Raw genomic sequence first — 26,653 nt, 5'->3', positions numbered from 1 at the left:
GAGGTGCTGTAGTTAATTCCAGAGGTTTGTAGATTCCAGGGAAGTATTTTCATCCATTCGGTCATAAAAATTTTCACAACAATGCATGATCAGATCCAGTTCATACTTAGTGCATCCCATTTGTTTCTCCTTGGGGGAAAAAGTAGTTAAAAACAACATATAATTGAACTTTTTTATTCTTGTACAAGTTAAAAGAGACATCCCTGTGGACTGTGAGGGCTCAACAGAATCTAATTGCATTTTGATCATGATGTAGCTGGCTGATGGGTCATTCAGTGCTCTAAATACAGTTAGGAGGAGATGATTACCTTAACTTGGTTCTGAGTGTGCTTAAACTAAAAATCCAATAGCATATTTTACTAACACATGTTTATGATTTAGAATTAGAGAATGAAATTAGTAAGACTACATGACTTTTTGCCAAGTTAAGGCCCACTTAGAGTTGCATTGGTTCCTCTAATCATTTTAGAACATGTTGTAAAACCTTCAACACTCCTTCTTTAAGAGATTTTCTCTGCCTCCAACATGCCACCTGCTTATTTCTTTCATGACTTCAGCATCTTCTCTTAAGTGTTTCTTTAAACTGAAGGTGAAAAATATTTTCAAAAGATGTGCTTTGCAGTTTCCCTTTAAAGCCACTTATTTCTTCCAGTGTTATCGCCTTACCCAAAATCATCTACACCATTGAAGGTTATTTAGGTTTCAGATATATCTCCTCTAAGTTTTGCATTTCAGGTGTTATGCTTGATTTAGGTCTGTACTGTGCATATTAAGCATAACATTAGGGCTGTTTTCTGTTGTTTTCCACTGTGTATCACAGCAGTTAGATATTCTTTTTCTTCTCACTTCATCTTTAGAACGTTTCCCCAATTTATAACAACATGGTCTCTCTTTGTAGCCTTCCTTTGTTAGTGCAGAAGAGAAGTCAAGGGGAACTGGTATGATAATGGGGCTCTTCACCCAACGTAGAACCCCATTTTCTGTTTTTCTTGGAGGCAACCCTCCAGTGCTTTGCACCTTCCTTACAGAGCATCCTAACAACCAGATGTGGTTCTTCAGAGGAGGAATTATAGAGGGTTCCTCCACTAGTTAAGGTACGATACAATTTTATTTCACGATTGTCTTGTTCTCCTTCAAATTATTTACACCTGGATCACGAGGAGGAGCTACTTACCCAAGGCTCAACAGTTACTAGTTAAATACTTGCGCTGGTACACAGTGTCTGCCTTATAGTTCATGCTGCTGTCCTTCTGGAGTTTTAACTTGTATAGGACTAAATCAAATTAACGTATCTCTGTTTTTCTAGGCTAACAATCTTTTTCTGTAGTGGTTTCCTACAAGGCCATATTAGCCTAGAGCCTGATGCAGCACTAATACAAATTGCATATGCAGGACAAGATGCCCATAACTGAGTCAAGAATGTTGTGATCAAAGTAGTGAGGAGGTTGCCTTATACAAGGTTTTCAGGGATTATCTTCTCCTGAATCTGTTTTTCCAGATTAGTCAACAATATCCAGGATTTATGTAATTGTGGTGCCTGGGAATATGTTCTGTTTCTAGACTAGCATTTCTTCTATTTCAACAACTTTCTTGGTAACTGTTACCTAAGAACTCAAGCATTGCCTCTCTTTCTCAGACCTGATGATTCTGCTGTCCCCCTCTCATTTTGGTTCCCTTACCTTTGCCTTAACTGTTTCCCAGTATACCAGTCTCTTGGCTTCTCATGCTATTCTTTCCCTATATGTTGTAGATAGATAGTCATGGAAATTCAGTGATTAGACCCTCTGCCTCAGACCCTTCCCACATACTGCCTCAGCCCCTTCCCACATACTCTTACACAAACAATACTGAAAGGATCCTCTGAAATTTCCATTTCTTGCTCCCTTTTCTTCCGCCAAATACTCACCTTCCTTTTCGTCATCGGAAATACTGATTGCTGTGGTCTTCTCCTTTCCCAGTGTTTCCTGAAAATGGACTGTGGGACCACCGGGGGTGTCAGAATATTTCAGGATGCTGTGTGGGGTCAAGGGAGAGGATTAATTTGGATGAGATAAAATGCAGGATCCTTGATTTCCCTGCCCATACCACGCATACACATACTACAAATGTACACACCATGTTTGCACCTAGAGACTCCTCAAAAGCCACCCGTCTTTCCTCCCTGCTCCTGCTCTACCCCCTGATGCACACACGTACAGGGCTTTGAACCAGCCCAAGTTTGTCCTCAGGGCTCCAGTAGGACTTGGCTTGACCTTGTTTGAATAAATGGATGTCTTCCACCCACAGTTGAGTATAGCTTTCTTGTGCATGGGGAAAGTGGGAGTGAGAGAGGAGCTACCAGAGAGGAGATATGGGGAGTGAGAGTGTCAGCAAAACGAGGTGAGAGAGCAAGCCACTATAATGAATAAAAAAAAGAGAACCCCCCACAAAAATATAGGCAAAAAAGGCGTGAATGAGCAAATGGACAGGAAAAAGGAGAGAGATCAGGTTTCAGGGAAAGGAATGAGGAGGGATGAGATGGTCGTACTCCAGTACTCACCCTTCAGTCCACTCCAGCAAAGAAGACTGGGAATTGTCTTTCTGTTCAGTCAGAGAAGGGCAGCAAGCCCCAACACCTGTGTCTTGTTGGGTGCAATATATGGCCAGGATGCTTTAGCAGGCAGCTGTCGGGCGCAATTGTCTAGCTGAATCTACTAAACTTAGCATCCCCTATACTTTAGGTCTATGCCATGTTCTCTTATTGACTCTCCCTGTTACCTTGGTCTGTCATAAACTCCTACTTCTCTATCTCTATCTATAAGGAATTTCCTGGCTTGAGGAATTTCCCGGTCTTCATTTGGGAGACAGAGTTCCTTTCTCCCCCACCCTCCAATCCCCTTTTATATTGTCATCAGCATCTAAGTGCTCTTACCACCTCAAAGTTGTGAGAAAGGATGCTATTGTAGCTTTAACAGGCCCTTTATGAGAACAATCAGTAGGAGAATTCCCCCAGTTTTCTTGACTGAGATGAAGGGGGCAGGCTGATCCCTTTACTTGGCCACACTTACTTCCTGCTTCCTGGGAGAAGGAGCCATAACTCCTATCAAAAGTACTTTGCCTTCTAGTATGGGAGAAGAACAGCTATGACATACAGAAGAATTGATAAGAAACTTTCTCTTATTACAAGTACTTTTTTATGCTGCATTGTTTGTATTATTGTACCATACCATGTTGCTGTTTGAGTTAAATGCCATTTACCATTTTCATAGCGCACTAAATTAGTGCATACAAACCCCTTGCTATTTTTCATACTATGTCTTTATTATTTTCACCTTTTGGTTGTTATCAACACATTTAACAAGATCATAATGATTTTTTTTCCTAAGTCAGTTACAAATAATAGATCAGAAATTGAGCCTGATTAATTATTCTTATATACTCAAAAAAGTCTCTGTAATCTGTTTTTTGGGGTTTTTTTTATTTGATCAAATTTGACCATTTCGATGGTTTATCCTGACCCAGATTCTTTCAATATAACCAGTCATGGTTTTTAAAAAGAAGTGTTTAAAAATACAAATGTGTCATGTCATTTATGTTGTCATTATGATCCTCTCATTTATGTTTAAGAAATGTCAGAGGTATTGAGGACTTCATCCTGCCCCATTCAAGTTAATCAGAATTTTGCCATTAACTTCCGTGGGAAATGGATCACATTCTGAAACAGCATCTTCCTTTTAAAATCTGTTAACCCTTTTCTCTAGCTTGTAGTAATAGAAATGTACTTCAAGCCACTATAATATTTAAAAGAATGAGGAGTAAATATTGTGACAAAGTTCCTCTTCTATCTTGGTGGGTCTTGTGCTTATTGGCGGATTTGCTCGCCTTGGAGCTTCACGGCAGCCCTCGGTTTGGCCGTTTTTGTGAACCCACAGTCCAGGTCAACTCCTCCTGTGTCTGACCAGGAGTTGGGAGGTTTGGGGGGAACCCAGGCCCGCCTTCTACTCCGGGTTCCAGCCCAGGGCCCTGTGGAATGCAGCTGTCTAGAGTGCCTTCTGGAACAGCTGTGCAACAGCTACAATTCCCAGGGCTACTTCCCCATGGCCTCCTCCCAACACCTTCTTTATCCTCACCATAGGACCTTCCTCCTCGTGTCTGATAATGCTTGTACTCCTCAGTCCTCCAACAGTCTGCGTTCTCACTCTCAGCTCCTAGTGCCTCTTGTTCCCAGCTCCTTACACGCACACCACAAACTGAAGTGAGCTCCTTTTTAAACCCAGGTGCCCTGATTAGCCTGCCTTAATAGATTCTACCAGCTTCTTGATTGGCTGCAGGTGTTCTAATCAGCCTATCTGTCTTAATTGTCTCCAGAAGGTTCCTGATTGTTCTGGAACCTTCCCTGTTACCTTACTCAGGGAAAAGGGACCTACTTAGCCTGGGGCTAATATATCTGCCTTCTATTACTCTCCTGTAGCCATCCGGCCCGACCCTGTCACAATATATACATAGAACATGAAAAAATGGGGGTTGCCGTAGCAACTCAAATGAGACTAATCAATTAAGGTGGCCTATTATCAGCAGGAGAAAAAAAACTTTTGTTAATCTATCCAGCTATACTCTGATTCTTCTGCTGGGCTATCTTGGGGCCTCTCCTTCTGCCCCTTCACCCCCACGAACATGATACAGTTCTGTGTTGACCTAGAATCCTACTTTTGATGTCTCCGACTCAAGGAATATTTCCAACACACCTCTGAACAGCATACTAACCCACAGAAACCTTCCTACCAACACTACAAAAAAGGGATACTGCATGGACTCCTCCTGAAGGTCAAAACAACAGACTGGACTTCTACATAGAGTGCGTCTGCCGACGTGCATGGGCTGAAATTGTGGAAAAGCAGCATCATTTGCCCCATAACCTCAGCCATGCAGAACACAATGCCTCCACAGCCTCAGGAACAACTCTGGCATCATAATCAAAAAGGCTGACAACGGAGGTGCTGTCGTCATCATGAATAGGTCGGAATATGAACAAGGGACTGCTAGGCAGCTCTCCAGCACCACTTTCTACAAGCCATTACCCTCTGATCCCACTGAGGGTTACCAAAAGAAACTACACCATGTTCAAGAAACTCCCTGAAAAAGCACAGGAACAAATCTCCACAGGCACACCCCTAAAACCCTGACCGGGGTATTCTATCCGCTACCCAAGATCTATAAACCTCGGAATCCTGGATGCCCCATTGGCACCCTGGCTATGTTGACTGTCTCCTCAAGACCTACGCTACCAGCACTCCTAGCTATCTTCGAGACACCACTGACTTCCTGAGGAAACTACAATCCATTGGTGATCTTCCAGAAAACACCATCCTAGCCACTATGGATGTAGAAGCCCTCTACACCAACGTTCCACACAAAGATGGACTACAAGCTGTCAGGAACAGTATCCCCGATGATGTCACGGCAAACCTGGTGGCTGAACTTTGTGACTTTGTCCTCACCCACAACTCTTTCAGATTTGGGGACAATGTATACACTACAGTGCTAATAAGCAATGGTCAGATAAACACCACCTTGTACCAGAAGCCTACTGACCGCTGTACTTACCGACATGCCTCCAGCTTTCATACAGACCAATTCACACGATCCATTGTCTACAGCCAAGCTGTAAGATACAACCACATTTGCTCCAGTCCCTCAGACAGAGACTAACACCTACAAGATCTCTATCAAGCGTTCTTAAAACTACAATACTCACCTGCTGAAGTGAAGAAACAGATTGACAGAGCCAGAGGAGTACCCAGAAGTCACCTACTAGAGGACAGGCCCAACAAAGAAAGTAACAGAACGTCACTAGCCATCACCTTCAGTCCCCAACTAAAACCTCTCCAGCGCATCATCAAGGATCTACAACCTATCCTAAAGGATGATCCCTCACTCTCACATGTCTTGGGAGACAGGCCAGTCCTCGCTTACAGACAGCCCCCCAACCTGAAGCAAATACTCTCCAGCAACCACACAACAAAAACACTGACCCAGGAAACTATCCTTGCAACAAAGCCCGTTGCCAACTGTGCCCACATATCTTTTCAGGGGACACCATCATAGGACCTAACCACATCAGCCACACCATCACGGGCTTGTTCACCTGCACATCTGCCAATGTGATATATGCCATGATGTGCCAGCAATGCCCCTCTGCCATGTACATTGGCCAAACCAGACAGTCTCTACACAAAAGAATAAATGGACACAAATCAGACATCAAGAATTATAACATTCAAAAACCAGTCAGAGAACACTTCAACCTCTCTGGACACTAAATTATAGACCTAAAAGTTGCAATTCTTCAACAAGAAAACTTCAAAAACAGACTCCAATGAGAAACTGCAGAACTGGAATTAATTTGCAAACTGGACACCATTAAATTACAAAGACTGGGGGTGGATGGGTCATTACAAAAACTAAAATCTATTTCCCCTTGCTAATTTTTCCCCTACTGTTACTCACACCTTCTTATCAACTGTTTGAAATAGGCCATCCTGATTATCACTACAAAAGTTTTTTTTCTTCTGCTGATAATAGCCCACCTTAATTGATTAGTGTCGTTAGGGTTGGTATAGCAACCCCCATTTTTTCATGTGCTCCGTGTGTGTGTGTATCTTTCTACTGTATTTTCCACTGCATGCATCTGATGAAGTGGGTTTTAGCCCAAGAAAGCTTATGCCCAAATAAATTTGTTAGTCTCTAAGGTGCCACAAGTACTCCTCGTTCTTTTTGCTGATACAGACTAACACTGTTACCACTCTGAAACCTGTCACCATAATAGTTAAGGTGTATAAGTTTTTCTCCTCATAAACCAAGATTCTGAGGATTGTTTAACTCAGCTACAAACATTTGCAGTAGATTGAATCTTTGTATACAATGTTACATCCTAGGAATTATTCAGGTAGTTTCCATAAAAACATGTTTTTTTAAAATTCACACTCATTAATTCTACAGTGACGGACATTCAATACAAAACCTTGGTTAATTATCACTGTATCCTGTAATGTGTATACAGCCCATGAACACTTCCTTGAATTCTTTACGGAACATGACCCATTGCACCTGATATTTCACCTACAACAGAACTGTCAGGCCATGGTTTGGTTTTTAAACAGACAGCATACATAATGAACAATGAATATATTACTCAACTTCACTTATGAATTGTTAAATCATAAACCTGGGATTTCTCACCACCCGCACTTGAATTCACAATTTTAAAGCTGCTGTCTTTAATGTTTGTTTGGTAAGTACCGGTAGTTAATAGAAATAATAAATGATAGTTCAATTAGTTTTAAATTTGCTTGTGATTTTGAAGACAGCTGTTAAACAGCTGTCTTGTCCTCCATGCTCTGGAACAAAATTCACATATGTTACATGAATGTAATCAGTTACCTTTTTTTTTATTTTACTTTCCTTGCAAACATCACCAGCTACCTATAACAGGTGTCAAATCTACAAAAAGATATGCAGTTTCTGGAAGTTGTTTCCTTATGAATTATTAAAGGATGTCTGTGCTTAAAATTTTAAACAACATAGTATGGGATTACAGCTAATGGACCCAAACCAAAACATCCCATCAACATTATGGGGATGTTGCAAATCTGACCCTAAATCTGAATGTTACAAGTGGTCCCCCAAAAATTGTAGATCCAAATTCAGGAGTGTTCAAAACTTGATCTGAACTCTGCTGCTTTTGTCCATAGTGTGCAATGTTGTTATGGTAGTATCCACAATAATCCATAGTTGGGGTGGGGGTGGGGCGGAACAGAGGGTTTTTATGGTAAAGAAAGTTTTCTTTCTATAATTCTCTACTTAGTTTTATATTGGGAGGTAATAGGTTCCGGTTAAATAGGCCTTTAAAAATATGCTGTGACTAAGCTGGATCCAATTCAATAACCATGTAGAGCTACTTACTTAATTTTAATTCATTTAATTGGCAAGTTAATTCTGTTCCCCATGAGAGTTCTTTGCACTTTAAAAAAAAAAACAAAAAACCTATGTGCAGTAAACCAAATGAAATATTGGGACTTTGTCACCTAGGCTTAAATCATAATGGTGCCAACATAATATATATATATGCGAGTGTGTATGTATATGAGTTGTAGGTTATGTATTTACGCAGGTGTTGCAATTAACTTACAACAGACGTAATTGCGTACTTACCACAGCTGAAAACGTGATATTTTTGTCTGTTCTTTCTCTCTCTCTCTCTCTCTTTTTTTTTCCATAAACAATACATGCATTATGCCTAATTGATAGCCTTGTAGGTTCAGATCCTCTCTTCACAGGAACAACAAGGGCAATGACAGCATAGTCTACCCCACGTTGCCCCCAAGGCATCAGTGGTAATGGAGGATTTGTGGACAGTAGGATCATCTTGTTAGGAACAGGATTGATGTCAACCAACACATTTCATATAGACTATGGAAGAACTATGTATAAATTAATGACTTCCATTGTTGACCTAGAAGGGGTTTAAACCAGTGAAAGAAAGTTAAGTCTGCATATCCCATTACCTGTAGCTATCCAGTCCCCTGTGTATCATCATTAAACTAGCTTCTTGAATGATGATTTCGATTTAGCAAAGAACTATAAGCACATGCTTCATTATCAGCACATGAGTAATCTCTAGTCTACAAGGCACTTACAAATGTACTTGAATCCCCATGAATTCAGTGAGAACTGCAGGTAGTCAGCACCTTTTGAGAATCAGACCACTTCATTTAGGCTGTCTAAATATGCATTTAGAAGTCTACATTCAGGTACCCAGACTTGACAATTTTGGCATTTGTCAGTATAATGATAGAGTTGAATCATTTTCTATATGTTAGAAGAGAGTGGACTTTGAAAAAGGCCTACTGACTATGTGTGTCCCATACCCTGCAACAACAGGGTCATAGGCAGGTAGTCAAAGAACAAGCAGAGCCCTGTCATCTTCCTCTATCCTCAGTTTTTGAGATACCAAAACCAACTCATGAAACTCAGACACATGTCTCCTCTACTCTTCCTGAAATCTCTCTCTGCTGTCTTTTTAGGCTGGCTACAAAACCCAATTCATCATTATAATATATGGTGTTATTAATCCTCCTTGAGAGCATGATGCTTAATGCTGCAATGTTGGTACTGAGCAGACTTGTGTAACCTGACTGTCTTTCTTGGTTCCCTTTTGGATCTTCTCTTGTTTTAGCAGAGCGAAGCTGGACTCATAATGAGTAAAGGAATCATGCTGTTTGCAGCTAGCAAGCGACTAGTTGTAGTGTTCTCTTCTCGCCTCTGTTAATGTACTATAGCTCCAAACTCTGCAGGACAGGGCATTTAGTTTATGCTCTAGCATTAGTCTTTCGAAGCGGAGGTCCCCATAGTAGAATGACCTCTTTTTAAAGCAAGTACAAGGGTTTTGCATTGTGGGGGACAGAAACCTGTTATGCTCCATTTGGCATTTAATGATCTCCCAGACCTAACTGCTACACAAATGGAAAATATAGCAAACTTTTTAAAGGGCTTTGTGTAGTTTTTTAAACATTCCCTTATTGTTAGTCTCTTAGAAACATGAAAATAGTTTTTACTGATTTTGATCTTCTCTGTTTAGCAACATGTTTTTCTCCTGCTTGAATGAAAGTGGATTTAATATCTTGGTTTTTATTATTTCTGTCTAAGACCAACAGCTTAAAATGATAAATTTATCATACCAAAACATTTTGGTTTGTTCACCAGTATAGCCGCAGATGCCAGCATAGCTCTAAAAACAGTAGAGCTATCTGTAAAGTGAGCATATAAAAATGTTATATTTATAAATTCAACAAAAATAGCAAATTTTCTTTTTTTAAATCTGGTGGTAGAGCAATTGGCTTGCAAAACAGTCATATATTAAATATTAGTTCTTCTTCAAGTGCTTGTTCACGTCTATTCCACATGAGATATGCGTGCGCCGCGTGCATGAGTGTTGGAAACTTTTTCCCTTAGCGGCTCCTGGCAGGCCCCCCGAGTGGCGCCACTGTGCCGTACATATATACCCCTGCCAGCCCGACCCCCTCCAGTTCCTTCTTACCGTCCATGGCGGCGTTGGAACAATCTCTCTCTCTCTCTCTCTCTCTCTCTCTCTCTCTCTCTCTCTCATAGAAGAGCAATCCCTTAGCCTTTAGAGTAGCTGTTATCAGTTCGTTTACATACAGATTGTGGACACTTTAGTCATTAGGTGCTTGGAGGCCTCTGGCACCTGCCGCAGGGCCACGGCTTCAGGGCTTGCGCCACGTGCCGCAAACCTATGCCAGTTAGTGACCCCCGTGACTCGTGTCTACGTTGCCTGTGGGACGGACATCAAACTGAACAGTGTAGGATTTGCAAGGCGTTTAAGCCAAGGACAAGGAAAGAGAGACTTTCGCCTAAAGCAGCTGTTGATGGAAGTTGCAATGCAGCCACCGGGCCCGGAGCACCGATGGACTTCCGTCCTGGCCTGAGCCGGAGGCCCATACCACAGGAGATGGGGAGCAGGAGGACCAACCAGAGACGGTTGAGCAGCAGCTAACCGCCTCGTCTTCCCCCAATGAGGCGGTGGCGGGTACAGAGGTGTCCGGTCCTCCGCCAATAGACCATAGAGCCCACCAGGAATTGCTGCGCAGGGTCGCCCAAAATTTGGAGTTGCAGGCCAAGGCGACGGTTGAGCAGGAGGACCATGGTGGACATTTTGAGCCCCGAAGGTCCATCCAGAATAGTGCTCCCACTCATTAAGACCATTCAGTCCAACTATAAGACTATATGGCAGACCCCGGCCTCCAGCGATCCAACGGCTAAAGGAGTGGAGCATAAATACTTTGCCCCATCTAAGGGCTATGAGTACCCGTTCTGCCACCCAAGTCCATGCTCTCTGTGGTTTCAGCGGCAAACGAAAGGGAGCGCCATAGACAGCAGGCCCCAGCCCCTAAGGCCAAGGAGGCGAAATGCCTGGACCTTTTTGGCAGAAAGGTGTACTCATCTGGGGGCCTTCAGTTGAGGATTGCAAACCAGCAGGCCATCCTCAACAGGCACAATTTCAACTCCTGGGCGGGGGTGGGGAAGTTTAAGGACAACCTTCCGCAAGGTTCCCAACATGAGTTCATGGCCCTGGTGGACGAGGGCAAGGCAGTAGCCAAGACCTCTCTCCAGGCCTCCCTGGATTTGGCAGATGCAGCGGCTAGAACAATTGCGTCAGGGGTGGTCATGAGGCGCTCGGCATGGCTCCAGGAGTCAGGCCTGCCCCCTGAGGTCGAGAATACACTCCAGGACCTCCTCTTCGAAGGGTCTGGGCTCTTCTCGGACCAGACAGACGGGAGGCTGCATTGCCTCAAGGACTCGCGAGCTACGCTCAAGTCGCTGGGTATGCACACCCCGGCGACCCAGAGGAAGCCCTTTAAGCCGCAGCCTCCCCCTCAATGCCAGTACCATCCTCACCATAGGCATGAGCCTTACCATAGGCGAGGCAGGGATAACAGGCAACGACGCAAGAACAATAATAACAATAACGCACCGGGCCAGAACCAAGGCCAGCACAAACCCCAGCTGGGCACTAAGCCAGGCTTTTGAAGGTGCGCTCGAGGACAGCATACCAGACCAGTCACTGGATCTGTCCCTTTGTTTCCTGAACCGCCTGTCTCGTTTCTCCCATGCATGGTCCACCATTACATCAGATCGTTGGGTCTTACGCACGGTGCGGAACGGGTACTCGCTGCAGTTTGCCTCCCTCCCTCCCTCCCCGCCCCTTCACCATCCCTCTTCAGGGACTGCTCTCACGAGCATCTCCTAGAGAAGGAAGTCCGCTCGCTGCTAGAGGCCAGGGGGGGGAGGCTCAACAAATTCCTGGTCAAGGCCTGGTTCCGCATGGTCTCTCTGGGCACCATCATCCCTTCCCTGGATCCGGGGGACTGGTACGCCACCCTCTACATGAAGGACGCGTACTTCCATTTCGCCATCTTCCCAGCACATCGGCGGTTCCTACGCTTCACCACGGGCCCAGAACATTACCAGTTTGCGGTTCTCCCGTTTGGTATAGCCGCGGCCCCAAGGATATTCACGAAGTGCATGGCAGTGGTGGTGGCCTTCTTACGGAGGCAGAGAATCCGGGTGTACCTGTACCTCAACGACTGGCTCCTGGTGGGCTGATCCGAGGTGGAGGTGCGGCGCCATGTGGAGGTGGCCCTGAGATTGTTCCGCGACCTGGGACTCCTGGTCAACATCCCCAAGTCCACGCTCAGACCCATGCAGAGAGTGGAATTCATCGGGGCGGTCCTGGACGCGGTGCAGGCCAGGGCAAGCCTTCCGGTATCCCGATTTCGGGATATCCAACAAGCGGTGGCCTCCCTGCACCAGTTTCCAAAGACAACGGCCAGGTGCTGCCTGCGGCTGCTGGGCCACATGGCAGCATGCACGCACGTGGTCAGGCATGCCAGACTGAGACTCAGGACTCTGCAGGCATGGCTCGCTCGGGTGTACCACCCAGGCAGGGACCCCCTGGACTTGGTGGTGACAGCCCCAAGGGATGTGCTGGATTCCCTGCTGTGGTGGCAGTCCCAGCCTGTGGTTTGCAAAGGTATCCCCTTTGCTGCCCCACTACTGGACCTGACGCTGGTGACAGACGCGTCAGACCACGGATGGGGGCTCACCTGGGGGACCTCATGATGCAGGTGTTGTGGTGCGGAGCAGAGCAGAGCAGTCGCTCCATATCAATGTGAAGGAGTTCAGGGTGGTTCGTCTCACCTTTCAGACCTTTCACGCCACTCCGAGTGGTCACAGCATGACAGGTCTGACGGACGACACTACTGCTGTGTTTTATATAAACAAGCAGGGCGGTGCTCATTCCTTGCCACTCTGTCGTGAGGCTCTCCTCCTCAGGATGCCTCGAGGTGAATTGCATGGGCTATTCAAAGGTCCCAATCTCCTGGGGGTGCGGAATGAGCTGGCGGACTTCCTCAACAAGTCATACTGCATGCACGAGTGGACGCTCAGGGCAGATGTCGTGCTTTCGCTCTTCCGCAGGTGGGGGTTTCCCCAGGTAGATCTGTTTGCCACCAGGGCCAATGCCCAGCGCCCGCGGTTCTGCTCGTTCCAGGGCCGCAGCCTGGGTTCGCTCGTGGACGCGTTTGCGATCCCGTGGAGAGGGGGCTTGATGTATGCCTTCCCCCCGCTCCCCTTGATGCACAATGTCCTGCTCAAGGTGCGCAGGGACAGGGCGGCGGTGATCCTCATCGCCGCAGCCTGGGCCTGCCAGCACTGGTATACATCGCTCCTAGAGCTGTCAGTGGAGGCCCCAGTAGTCCTGCCCCTACACCGGGACCTGATTACACAGGATGGCGGATGGCTTCTCCACCCCGACCTACAGTCACTGCACCTGACAGCGTGGAGGCTCTGTGGCTAAACGCCCTGGAGAGCCAGTGGTCCCTTCCTGTGCAGCAGATTCTGCTTGGCAGTAGAAAGCCCTCTACCAGGGAGGCCTATATGGCCAAGTGGAAAAGGTTCTTGTGTTGGTGTGAACCCCGACAGGTGCGGCCAGGCCAGGCCCTGGTGCAGGCCATTCTGGAGTACCTCTTGCACCTCAAGCAGCAAGGGCTAGCCCTGTCCTCACTCAGAGTGCACCTGGTGGCCATCTCTGCCTTCCATCCGGGGTTCTTGGGGGGCTCGGTGTTTTCCCACCCAATGGTGGGACGGTTCCTTAAAGGGTTGATGAGGGTGTTCCCGTACTCCTGCCCCCCAGTCCCTCCGTGAAACCTTAAGCTGGTCTTTTCTAAACTCATGGGACCCCCTTTCGAGCCTCTAGCTACCTGTTCTCTCCTCCACCTTTCCTGGAAGGTGGCATTTCTGGTTGCCATTACCTCAGCCAGAAGGGTGTCTGAACTGAGGGCCCTCACCTCTGAGCCACCATATACAGTATTTCACAAGGACAAGGTGCAGCTCTGGCCACACCCCAAGTTCCTCCCTAAGGTGGTCTCCCAATTCCATTTGGGCCAGGACATTTGTCGGCCGGTGTTCTTCCCGAAACCCTATACGGACCCAAGTCACCGCAGCTTGCACACTCTAGATGTGCATCGAGCGCTGGCGTTCTATTTGGAGCGCACAAAGCCCTTTTGCAAATCCGCGCAGCTGTTTGTGGCTGTAGCCGAGAGGATAAAAGGCCTCCCTGTGTCGGCGCAGCGGATTTTGTCTTGGATTACAAGCTGCATCCAGGCGTGCTATGAGCTCACAGGTGTTCCAGCCCTGGCGGTCATGGCCCACTCAACCAGGGCGCAGGTGACTTCCACGGAGTTCCTGTCACAGGTCACAATCCAGGAGATCTGCAGAGCAGTCACCTGGTGCTCAGTGCACACCTTCACGACCCACTATACGGTCAACCAGCAGGCCAGAGAGGACGCAGCAGTTGGCAGAGCAGTCCTCCAAGCAGTTGTTCCGTGACTCCTACACTCCTCCAGAAGTAAGCTTGTAATTCACCTAATGTGGAATGGACGTGAACAAGCACTTGAAGAAGAAAAAACAGTTACTTACTTTCTCGTAACTGTTCTTTGAGATGTGTTGTTCACGTCCATTCCACCACCCACCCTCCTACCCCTCTGTTGGAGTCGCCGGCAAGAAGGAACTGGAGGGGGTCGGGCTGGGAGGGGTATATATGCACGGTGCAGTGGCGTCACTCGGGGGGTCCACCAGCCCGACAGGAGCCACTAAGGGAAAAAGTTTCCGACCCTCGTGCACGCAGCGCATGAACACCTAATGTGGAATGGACGTGAACACATCTCGAAGAACAACAGTTATGAGAAAGTAAGTAACCATTTTTTTCCCCAAATCTTGAAACACTTGTAACTATCATACTCAATGTAAAAATAAAGTAGTTACATAATGTATTTAAGTAAGTGGATGAGTTCAAATGACCTGGTTTCTGAATTAGGTTTTTTTGTCTAAGATGAGAACTCTCAAATAAGAAGAAAAGGAGTACTTGTGGCACCTTGGAGACTAACACCTTTAGTCTCTAAGATGCCACAAGTACTCCTTTTCTTTTTGCGGATACAGATTAACATGGCTGCTACTCTGAAACCTCTCAAATAAGAAGGCTCCCGTTGCTCATTTTCAAAAAAATAAACAAAAAGTATTTGCTGAAGTTTTTGTTTTTCACTTTGGGGGAAGATGAATTAAAAATCGAACCAGAAGTTGAAGGGCATGCCTTGCCATTTGCAAAAGCAATTACTGGTGCAGTTAAAGGGACAGAAGCTGTGATTAATGTTTCTGTTTGGAGCCTGTATTAATGGTGTATTTCTCAACCTACCAAAGAGTAAAAAGGTGGGACGCTGTCACTCTGAACTTTTAAAATATATAAGAAATAATCAGGCTAATTGTCAGAATAGTTGTTAATCAGAAACTGTGAATGATAAATCTGACTTTTCTCAATCTGTTTTTGAATTCTGAATTTAAAGACGCTGTTACGTGCAGTGGCATAACTGTGGGTCTTGAGTCAAATAAAATAGGAATTGGACCAAACAACCATTTCCCAAACTGAACTGGAATCCAGTAGGTACAAAAGTTGTTTCATAAAATTGTGAGGAAAAACTACTTTCTCTCGCAAATTCAAATGTATTATTAATTCTCACATAAAAATGTGAATGTCATGTAAATATCAGCATTGTGTTCCAATAATATTTTGACAAATACAGCATTAGATGTAGGAAGCCAATGAGTGATGTGACTTTCATTTATCTTCAATAACAAAATCACTTAAAGTAAATACCCAGACAAACCAATCTGTACAAGAAATCCTAAGGTTAAAGTCTAAAGTATGCCTTTTTATGAGGAAAGTATGCCTTAGAACAAACTATAGGTTCTTCTGCGTGGTGAAGGAAACTCACAAATGCTGTCCAAACCTTTCAGATATGTAGTCAATAGTCTGGTGCAAGTGCTAACTCATGTCCCATAGTAAAAGGGTATTAATCCTACCTCTGAATAGCAGTTTAAAATATCTGACATTTGGATACCATAAATAGATGATATATCCAATAATTAATTCACACTATAAAATGTAAATCACTTCTTTGGACAAGTACTACATATAAAGTAGTCATCTCAGCAAAAAAATACAAAACAGTTTCAGAGTATTTTGTTAATAAGAAATTGAGCGAAATAGATCCTTCTAGGATATCAAATTGCACTGAGTCTGTGTCAGTATCTTCTACAGTAATATTTTTGAACATCTGTTGAGACGTCTACTTTCAGTATAATAAATGATTCTTGGATGTCCAGAGAATGTGATTTGGCCCAGTGTAATCTATTCTTAGTTTAGTAGGGTGAATGATACCCAAGAAAATTCTGAATTCATGTACTTTTAGTCACTTTTTTAAAAAATGGTGCCATTCTTATATGTTCAGTTACACGTTTCCAACACTGTTCTTATGTTAGGAGGCAAATCACTTCTTTCTTTCTGCTACCTTTCTTCTGTAATCTTCTAGTGAGTTTCACTTACATTAGTTCCGAAAATGATTGAACTAAAAAAAATGTTTGTAGACCAGAAAAATGTTAGTGTTTCTCCATTTTCTGAAGTCTCTGATGCACGTGTAATCCTTCTGAGAAACTTGTCCTCCTTTAGAGACTCTCTTAATCTATCCAAATGCTACCTAGGGCTTTTGAATTTCAGTTTTAACCTATAATCACAGATTAAAATACCCCCGATTTTTTTTTAATTAAATTGGTGTTTATCCAGCAGTGGAAATGGTTACTTATGCTTAAGGGCTTATCTACATGAAGCAGTAATGTGGATTATGGGGTTGTGAGTCTAAAGCACAGTCGTGCGTTGCACATTAAGTGGTCCGTATAGACCCTGCTGGTGCACACTAAAGGTTCCCTAGTGTGCTTTAACATAGTGCTCTTTGAAGTAAGGTACCATTACTGAGAGATTACTCATTACAGTAGATGAGTAATGGATATAACACACATTACTCTTTACACCATGTACAAAGAGAGAGCCCTGTTTTTTGGACAGCTACATAAATCTTAAAAAATGCTAAAAATAAATCCCCAAAAATGAAATTAATAAATACCAGAGAACAGTAGCCTTAAACATATCCAGACTTCTTGTAACCCAACATTAACATTCAGAAATAATGACCTCTAAAGTGAAAGTTCCAGCCTTTGATCCAGATATACTAGTGTTCCTGCTGTCCTCACTAACTGCTGGATGAAAGGAAGCTTCTTTAGTAATTTTACCAAATTCACTGTCTTTAGTCAGGGCTTTATGTAGTACTAGCTAAACCTTCAAAGAAGTGTATGTGCTTAAAAGATATTTAAACTGCTGTTGATTACGGTCCTGGTAGTGGCGCTTCAGAGAGACTTCTATATTAACACCCTAATTTTCCTCAATCCATTTTGAGGTTTAATAACAATAGTTCACCCAGCTATCCATCCAACCACGACTCCTTCCTGTGTGTAGAGGATCTTTATGGAAGAATCGCTGTCTTCTCATTCCTGTCTTCTCATTCCTGGTTCTCTTCAGGAGAAAGGACCTGATGACCCGTTTCAGCATCAGGTTTCTTTCAAGAAGCTGCCTACGCACCTGTGATGGGATCTAAAACCCCATATTGGACAGGGCGGAACTGCTAAACCTGCGAGGCATGCACAGGGTGGAAGAGGAGCTTAAAAGGGGAGTAGAGCAGCTCACTTATTGGCAGACCAGGGAAGAGATCAGACCTTCAGCCCTCAATTTCTGAGGAAAGGGTTGACTGAAGGCGGGAGCTTTGCAGATGATCGCTGCCTGGTGGCCCCTCCCTGAGGGAAGGGAGGGCTAGATTCTGATACACCTTGAGAGGGAATCATTCCCCTCTATTTCCTATTAACTGAGTTTATTTGCATTATTTGCATTAATGCCTGTTGCTTTTTGTTCACGGGCTCCCCAAGAAGGGGAAAGGGAGGGCCAGGTCTCAGGAAGAGGCAGACCACCACAGAGGCAGTGATATCAACAAGAGGCACCCTGTGGTGAGAGAGCTGCCACACCATGCCTGGCCACAAGGAGGCAGCAGTGGTGAGGCAATCCCTTCACAACTGGTGGAGAATGTGGGCATTCTTCTCACCCTGGACTGATGGACCCAAGTGGTCAAACACTCTAGACCTAAGGGTGTGGTTTGGTAGAATGGACAGCAGGGATCTAAAGCGTTTTCTCAAATGGGCACTTGCAGCAGATGGGTGCCCAGCAGCAACAGCTGGCCTGAGACTTAGGAGCACAACAGCAGGGACAGCAGCAAAGGCTGGTCCAATGGGTAATGACCCTTATGCAGCCTCAGTGTCTCCCCTCCAGGGGCTGTAGGCTCAGGCCTGGTGCCTCACTCCCTTGTGCCAGTGACACTTAAAAAGATGGGCACCGAGGACAACCCTGAGGCTTTCCTGGTAACATTTGAGTGAGTGGCGATGCCATCCAAGTGGCCACTCAACCAGTGGGACATCCTATTGGCACCTTAACTGATGGGGGCCAGCACAGGCTGTATACTGGAAGCTGGACGCAGCATCTGACCAAGACTACGCCCAGGTGAAAGTGATTATAGCCGACCACCTTGACACCACAAAGGAAACCTTCCGATAGAGGTTCCTGAGGGAGAAATAGCCCTGGGGAGCCCAGCCCTGTGTAGAGGCCCAAAAATTGAGACCTATGCTGTAGGTGGTTAAAGCAGGAGACTTGGATTGGAGTCAAGATGGCTGAGCTTATTGTGGTGGACCAGTTTACCCATATACTCCCAGCTGGGATAGGAACTGGGTGCTCAAACACCAACCAGAGTCCCTAGCCAGTGCCATCCAGTGATGGAAAACTATCAGGCTGCTGAAACAGCTTTGGGCATCACACAAGTGACCACCTGAGGCCAACGGTGACCCTTGATACAAGGGAGAACCCACAGAGTGGAATCGGCAATCAGATGGCATGGCTGCATGGCCAGCTTCTGAGGGGACCAAGCAGGTCACCAGGTCCTGCACTGGCTGCTGTTGGGAAACACTGGCATCAAAGGCCCCTAGGACTCCTGCAATCTCCTCTGCAGGAAAGCCAAGGGTTAGGAACAGATGAGCAACATAGGGAAGGGCTGTCTCACATTTTTGGCTCAGGACTGGTACCCGCTCAGCCAGCAGTGGAGTTTACTGTTCATGTGGCTGTCCAGGTCACCAGTATCATGAGTGCACCTATATGGAGTGTGGGTATGGACAGGTATGGATGGCAGAAGCCCATGCCCATAAGTGAGCCCTGGCTAAAGTAACAGTCCCCGTTTGGATAAACGGAGTAGAGATGACAGGCCTGGTGGATTCTGGGTGTGGGCAGACCCTGGTCCGGGACTACTTGGTCCTAACCATGAGATCCCTGGGGAAATTATTTTTTCTACATTGTATTCACATAGATATTAAATCCTATCCCAGTACACGTGTGCAATTGACTATAGGGTAAAACACGGCCAAAGGGAAGCTCTCTCAGAAGATCCACCTAGCAATGAAATTATGTTCCCCCCCCCCCCCCACAGGAGGGGGATAGCCTAACTAGGGGGACTGAGTTCATGAAGGATTAGAGGGAATACAAAACCTTGAGCCAGGCTTGTAAGCAACTGTAGGTGGTTAAAAAGAAGGTAATAAACCCACAGTGAGCAGTGCCCCCCTCATCCCCCCCCCCTGCCCCATTTCAGCTCCTGGCAGAGTGACTGTACTGGATGGAGAAAGACTGACTTGGTGAAGTTCTTATTCCCTGGTCTCATAGGCATAAGCTCATGTTATTCCATCTGCAGGCCTCAGTCACAAAAAGACCCTGGCCAGGATTCCGAATCACTTGTATTGGCTCGGGATTCATCAAGAGGTTAAAGATGTCCACTGCTCCTATCCAAAATGCCAACTCATAGGAGCTAAAGGAGTAAGAAAAGCCATTCTGGTCCCACTCCCCATAATAGGCATCCCATTTGAAAGGACAGGGATGGAAAAAAGTGCAACTAGGTATAAACATATATTAGTTATAGTTTATTATGCTATCCATGATCCCAAAGCAATCCCACTGCGCACCTCCAATGCCAAGACTATTGCAGCAGAACTGCTAAAAGTCTTTGCCAGAGTTGGGGTATCTAAGGAGATCTTCACTGATCAAGTCACTAGCTTTGTTTCTGCTGTAGAAGGAGGTGTGTGATCTACTAAAAATAAAATCTGTGTATGTCTGTTACGTGCAAACGGGTGGTCTGGTTGAACAATTCAGAAAAGGATGTTAAAAAGTTTATTGCTAAGGACCTCTATCACTGGAGTCAGCTGATTCTTCCTCTGTTATGTGCTGTTAAAGAAGTTCCCGAATCATGTACTGGATTCTTCCCATTTGAACTCTTATGCCTGAGACAGCCATGGAGGATTCTTGACTTGGTCCATGAAATCTCAGAGGAACAGGCTCCTAAGACTGAGAATGTTGTACAGTATGTACTGAAGCCCTGGGAGAGGCTTGAAACCCTAGGAACCTTTGCCAGAGTAAAACCTCCTTGGTGCTCAAAAGGCCCAGGAACAAGCCTAGAACAAAGGTGCGCATATCCACGTATTTAAGCCAAGCAGTCGTGTACTACTTCTGCTCCTGAGTGCAGAGTCTAAGTTATTCACTAAATGGTAAGAACCATATGAAATAGTCCACCTAGTCTCTCTGGTAAACTATGAGATCAGGCAGCCTGACAAAAGGAAGCTAACTCGGATCTACCATATTAACTTTCTAAAGCCCTGGAAGGAATGGAGAGCTTATTTATCACTCTTTATCGCCATGAGCCAGAGCTGGGGTCCCAAGTGCCCACCTCACTGGACACAGACCCTATACAGCTGGAAGTAAACCTCCACCCATAGCAGAGGGCCTAAGTGAGAAGCCTAGTAAAAGCCTTCTCAATGGTGTTTGTCTTCTGGCCAAGGCAGATTCCTCTCATGCAATACTGTATTCAGACAGAGCCTGGGCAACTTGTCTGGGTGAACCCACAGGCACTCCCCCCAAAAAATCAGGATGCCATGAGGTAAAAGATCCATGCCATGTTTGAAGCAGGAAGAATCCTGCAGTGGCTGGCAAAGTCTGGTTGTGTTGCTCCCAAAACCGAACAGTACTATCTGGTTTTGCATAGTTTTTGGAAAGGTCAGTGCTTTCAAAGTCAAAGCAAATTCGATGCTTACCCCATGCCCAGAGTGGATGAACTACTAGACCAGCTGGATAAAGCCTGATATATCACAGATTCCACTCATGCCAGAATCACAGGAGAAAACTGCCTTTACTATACCACTTGTCGTATATCATTTTAGGACTATGTCCTTTGGCCTCCATGGTGCCCCAGTGGATTCCAACAGCTCATGGATCAAGTTCTTCAACCACTTGGCTCATATGCGGCAGCCTATGTAGATGTCATGGTCATTGACAGCTGAGATTGGGAAGAACACCTAGTACAAACTGTTACTGAACTTTGGCCCTGCAGATGGCTGGGCTAACTGCATACCCATCAAGGTGTAAGATGAGAAAAGAAGAGGCCACCTACCAGGGATATACTTTGTGGAAGGGCCAGGTGTGGCTCTTCATGGATGAAATCCAGGCCCTCGAAATGTGCTCTACCCAACCACAAAAGAAACAGAGGTTCAAAGATTCTTGGTGCTCATGTGTTACTACCGATGATTCATGTCAAATAGCAGCTGCCCTCACTGACCTAATTAAGGACAATAACCCCAAGAAGGTTCATGAGTCAAAAGCCCGCAAAAAGGTTTGTTAGAAGTTGAAAGATCACCTTTCAAAGACCCTGTCCTATTCAATCCTGACTATTCAAAAGGATTCACTTTACAAACTGATTCCTCAGAAGTGGGACTAAGCATAATGTTGTCCCAGGAAGCAAACACAGTGTAACAATCCGTACTCTGTGTGAGCGGCAAACTATTCCCTCAGGAATGGGCATATTCTGTGATAGGAAGGGAATGACTGGCTGTGAAATGGGCTGTTGAGTCTCTCTGATATTACCTAATGGGAAATCTTTTTAAGCTTTTCACTGATCATGTCCTTTTGGGATGGTTCAACACTATGAAAGACATGAACCCCTAGCTTATGCACTGGTATGTGTCCCTCCAGCGTATGCCTTCCAAATTCAGCTTAAAGTGGGAAAAGCTCACCGAATGCTAATTATTCCCTGCAACTTCTTCCCAGAAAAAAAAATCTTCTGGCCCTAGTTCCCTAAGTTCCATCCCCCATACATGACAACAAGGCATTGAGGAGCTCCTCTTGGCTCAAGCAGCTGTGTCCTGCCACACCTGCAAGTCATGTATGGGCTGGAGGAGGAGCTTAAAAGGGGAGCAGACCAGCTCACTTGTTGGCAGACCAGGGAAGAGAACAGACCTTCAGCCCTCAGCATCTGAGGAAAGGGCTTCGCAGACATGGACTGCCCTGGAGTGACCTGACCAGAGGGCCAGGTCGAAGGAACAGGCAGACCACAGAGGTGGGGTGACTGTCAGCAGGAGACTCCCAGTGGGAAGAGAGCTGCCATGCCATCCTAGGCACAAGGAGGAGGCAGCGGTGAGTCAACCCCTTCATATCTCCCCAGGTTCCCAATACAATCTAGATCACCCTCATCTCCAGGAGGTGTAGGCCAGTAGAAGGTGAGAGCAGGCCACTGTGCTCCTCTTCGACAACAGTACAGATAGGTGAAAACACACAGCTGTTGAAGATAAGAGCTGCTGTTGGGCCTGGTAAGAAGCCATAAAATGTTTGGCTGTTATTTACCGTGAGTCTCATCGTTTTATAGAAAAAATGGATTGTGATTGTTACTTTGACACTATTCTGTAATACATTATGAGCAGGCCTGCAATAATTTGAAATGCATAGAGGTATCTTTACATTTTCTACATTAAGGTCTTGATTCAGCAAGGTACTTTAGCACATGCATAGCCTTATACACGAGTAGTCCCACTAAACTCCAGGCTGAATGAGTGCCTACAATGGGTATGTTGGAAGTAAACTAATGATCCCTCCCCCCCCACCCCCCCAGCATTGTCAATGAGTGGGGAGGGAAGAGGGGTGTTTCAGATAATTGAAAAGAATAAGGAATCTATGTGGTGTAAAATCAACCTGAACAATGAACACATTTAAAGTGAATTTCATTTCACAAGGCTTTCTGTCAATATCTGGCTATAAAAAGGCTGAAGTTCAGCTAATGATGAATTCTAAATGTGTGAGCAGGAATGGCAGCTTCAGATTGATTGATTGTGCTTGAGTCTGCAGACAATTTTTAACAAACATTTAAGTCGGGCCTCTTCTTGACAAATGGTCTTTGAGATTTCTGTGGTACAGTGAAAGAGGTATTTCTGTGGTCTGGACAGCACTGCAGGCTGCTAAAAGAATTCTCTGTTGGAAGAGGAAGAGCAAGGTCAGGCAGTTATTGAGAAGAGTATGAGGGCTACTGAGAAGGTCAGTGCTAGGGGTCTCCCACTGTGACAACCTGCTGAGAATCACACTGCTGGAAAAACCACTATGGTTCACATTAGAAAAATCTCACAGGAAAGCTTTTAAAAAGAGAGAGATAAGAAAAGTGAGTGCTTTTTGGTACTCTATCGCTTTTCTTACCAGATAACAGTGTAAATCACTGTGAGATTCATTGAAGAATTGTTAACTGATAGCTACAATTTTACAGATCTAATTTTAAGAATGTATCTTTTCAGTTTGAATCTATGGTGTTTTGGGGAGTGGGGGGAGCTTTGCTAACTATGTCTAATTAGACGAATAATTGGATATCATCCTTACATGACAGAAGAAGTAGATAGTGATGAGTGAATAGAAGAATTTCAAAAAAATTATTAGCAGGAATTTTTCCAGTTTAGGCAGATTAGTACAGTGGGAGCAGATGCATTCATTCCACCCCACAATAAAGAGAGAGAGAGAGAGACTTAGGTATAATTTCTTCAAACTGATAATGCTATATATAACAATCAGCACAAAAAGCAAAGTGATGTTTTTAGATCTGGAAAATATGCTGAAGACAGTTCAACTTGTATAATTGGGGAAAGAAGATTTCTGTAAATAAATATATTAAATGGAAAGATATGGCTCATAACAATAACATCATTAGCTATGACAGAGTTCATTTGGACTACTCTAGAGAAAGCAAAGTCAAAACTTATGGCAGACATTTTTGCAGTGCCTATTTTTTATAGTGAAATGTTCTGTTGGGCACAAAACATCTTTCATTTGGTATTCACCTTTTTATGTCCTCATACATTTTCCATTCTCAGTCATCTCCACTTACAGGAGACAGAGCTATGAATCCAGCTGTTAAGGTTAATGTTTGTGCTAGGTGCGAGTGGTGGGGCATGGAGGGGGAGGGGGGAAAGAGCTGTGACCGAAGACTGATTTTTAATTATTTGGGTATAACGATAATGGAGTTTAAGATCTGTAATGTGTTCAAAGAATTTTTTTCTGTGCCCTTTGGATCACATTTCTTTCTTAGAGGTCAGTTTGCTTCTACTAGCACTAAAATTACCCAGATAACGGCATGATGGATGACCTAATGAAGTGAGCATTCAGAAGAGAAAAAAATAAATAATGCACAAGATGAGGCAATGTGTTTAAAAAGAGATCCTGAGCAGCACTGGGGAATGTTGCTTTCACAGAAGATTTATTTTTTGTGGGAAAAAAATAAAGTGTAAGAAACTAATAAATGAGAAGGGACCATATTCTCCACTCCCCCTGTTTGCCTTAAGCTGGGGGACCTGGGAGGAACTTCTGTGTCTTTTTTGAAACAGAGTCCTAGCCTCTGAGTCCAGAGGGCTATAATGAACATTTTAACAGAGAGATCCTTTTAGTATTCACTCCAAAGCTGTGACATAGGAGCTGAGCTTTAAGTTGATTTACCCAGGTTGTATAGATTTCAAGGCTTAGGACTCATAATAGCCTTCAGGATTTGCTTATCCCTTTTGCAAGGCTGAAATTGGGGAAAAAAGGTTTTCCTGTAGTAGTTTTTCTACATTATATACATGTTTTTGCCGTCTGAGCATGGATTATACCCATTGCCTTTTATTCAGCATCCTGATCGCAGAGCAGTCAAGACAGTTATTCCTGTTGTTGCTGATTTACTGATACAGCTGCTTCCTTTTCATGTGATTTAATTTGAAGTTTCAGCCCACCAGGGGGCTAATAGTCCCACCTATGCAGCTTTAAGAGCTAGTTGTTGTTTTCCACCTGAATGTTGTTTCCATTCCTATTCATAGACATTCTTTCTTCACATTCATCTGGCAACAGCAAGGCAGTGTTCCAGCAATCCTCTTCAGAGGGTAAAAACATGGAACAATTTGGATGGAAAAATTATAAATTAAAATCAGTCTGATCACTTTAAAGTGTCCACGTTATTGTTTTGGTGAATGCCAGCAACTGGAAAATAATGGCTAATGTCCTGTTTTTGTATCTCGTTTAAGATTTTTATTTATTTATTTAATGTTACATTATTCATTTTTTCCATTGATTGCACCATACATATTTTTTTAAACCTTTGCAATAGCTTAGCATTGCTTGATGTGAAGTATGTTGCTAAAAATATTAGCAACTTCTGTAAAACCAATAGTGAGTGTGTATGATATATTTACTCACACTGTAAAACTCTTGAGACATTTGACTGTAAGGTTATGCTTGAAAGTGTGATAACACGACTGTGCTATGTAGGTACATGTAATGGAATGTTAGTGGATGATGGCTACATAGCAGTGGAGAAACAGCTGCAAATTAATCAAACTTTTTAATATCTGATATCAAACTTTTAAAGGTGGGCTGTGAACATGTGCAGATGCTATTCTGAAGGATGTTTTACAGGATTTTTTGTAAGTGCCTAACTGCATATTTGCATAGAGGACTGTGTTCCAAAGGACATTTCAGTATTGTTGTCTGATCATTTTGACTGTGTCCTGCATTATAAAGCATTGTTTATGTTGAACTGAAGTATGCTGGAGAGAACCATCTCAATACTGCTTCCACCAGGACTCTCACAAAAACAAGAAGTCCATCTCATGAAGCTATCCCAGTGGGCAAAATTTTAAATAAAACATTTTTGGTTTATATTGTAAATTGTTTTCGTTTTAAATAATAAATAGTTCTAAAACCTTTTTAAACAATCAGAGTTCAGTTTGACACTCAACACAGACTGTTGTACCTCCCTTTCAACATAGCGTGAGTTAGAGAGCAGTATTTTGCTTTTTCTGTTTGCATCATAGTCTTAACATTATTTAAACCAATGTTTTTGTTTGTATTTTCCAAATTAAAATGATTAAAAACATTTAAATTTTATGAGGCTGAGCTTCCTCTGCCAGTCCAGTTGGAGCCACTTTGAAACCACAGTCATGTGGATGGAACTGTAGATGTGACTTCTTTTTCGTTTCTTTGTTTCATTTCCTGTAGTAGAAACTTAACTTTGTGCTGAGTTAATCCTAGTCATCTAATTGACTCAAAAGAAAATTTCCCCCCTTTTTAATTGGCTTATTTCTTCAGCAGCTTCATTTCTGCATTATGAAAAGGTTGAGGTCAGGGGCAGACTTATAGTAGTGGCCCATCTGAAATCAACTGTTATTAAAGAGTGGCACAATCTTTACTGCCTTTGGGCAGGAAAATGTTGTTAACAGATTTCAGTGTTCAAGGGTAAGATTT

General features: G+C 44.2%; 1 protein-coding gene across 2 annotated transcripts in view; it reads left to right on the top strand.

The window, feature by feature from the left end:
- Positions 1 to 26,653, top strand: part of CDKAL1 (CDKAL1 threonylcarbamoyladenosine tRNA methylthiotransferase) — a 657,626-nt gene that overhangs the window by 374,823 nt on the left and 256,150 nt on the right. The window lies entirely within an intron of this gene.

Source organism: Natator depressus, chromosome 2 (assembly GCF_965152275.1).
Source record: "Natator depressus isolate rNatDep1 chromosome 2, rNatDep2.hap1, whole genome shotgun sequence".
Lineage (NCBI taxonomy): Eukaryota > Metazoa > Chordata > Testudines > Cheloniidae > Natator > Natator depressus.
Note: the sequence above shows the minus strand (reverse complement) of the source record. Positions and strands in the feature narration are given on the sequence as shown.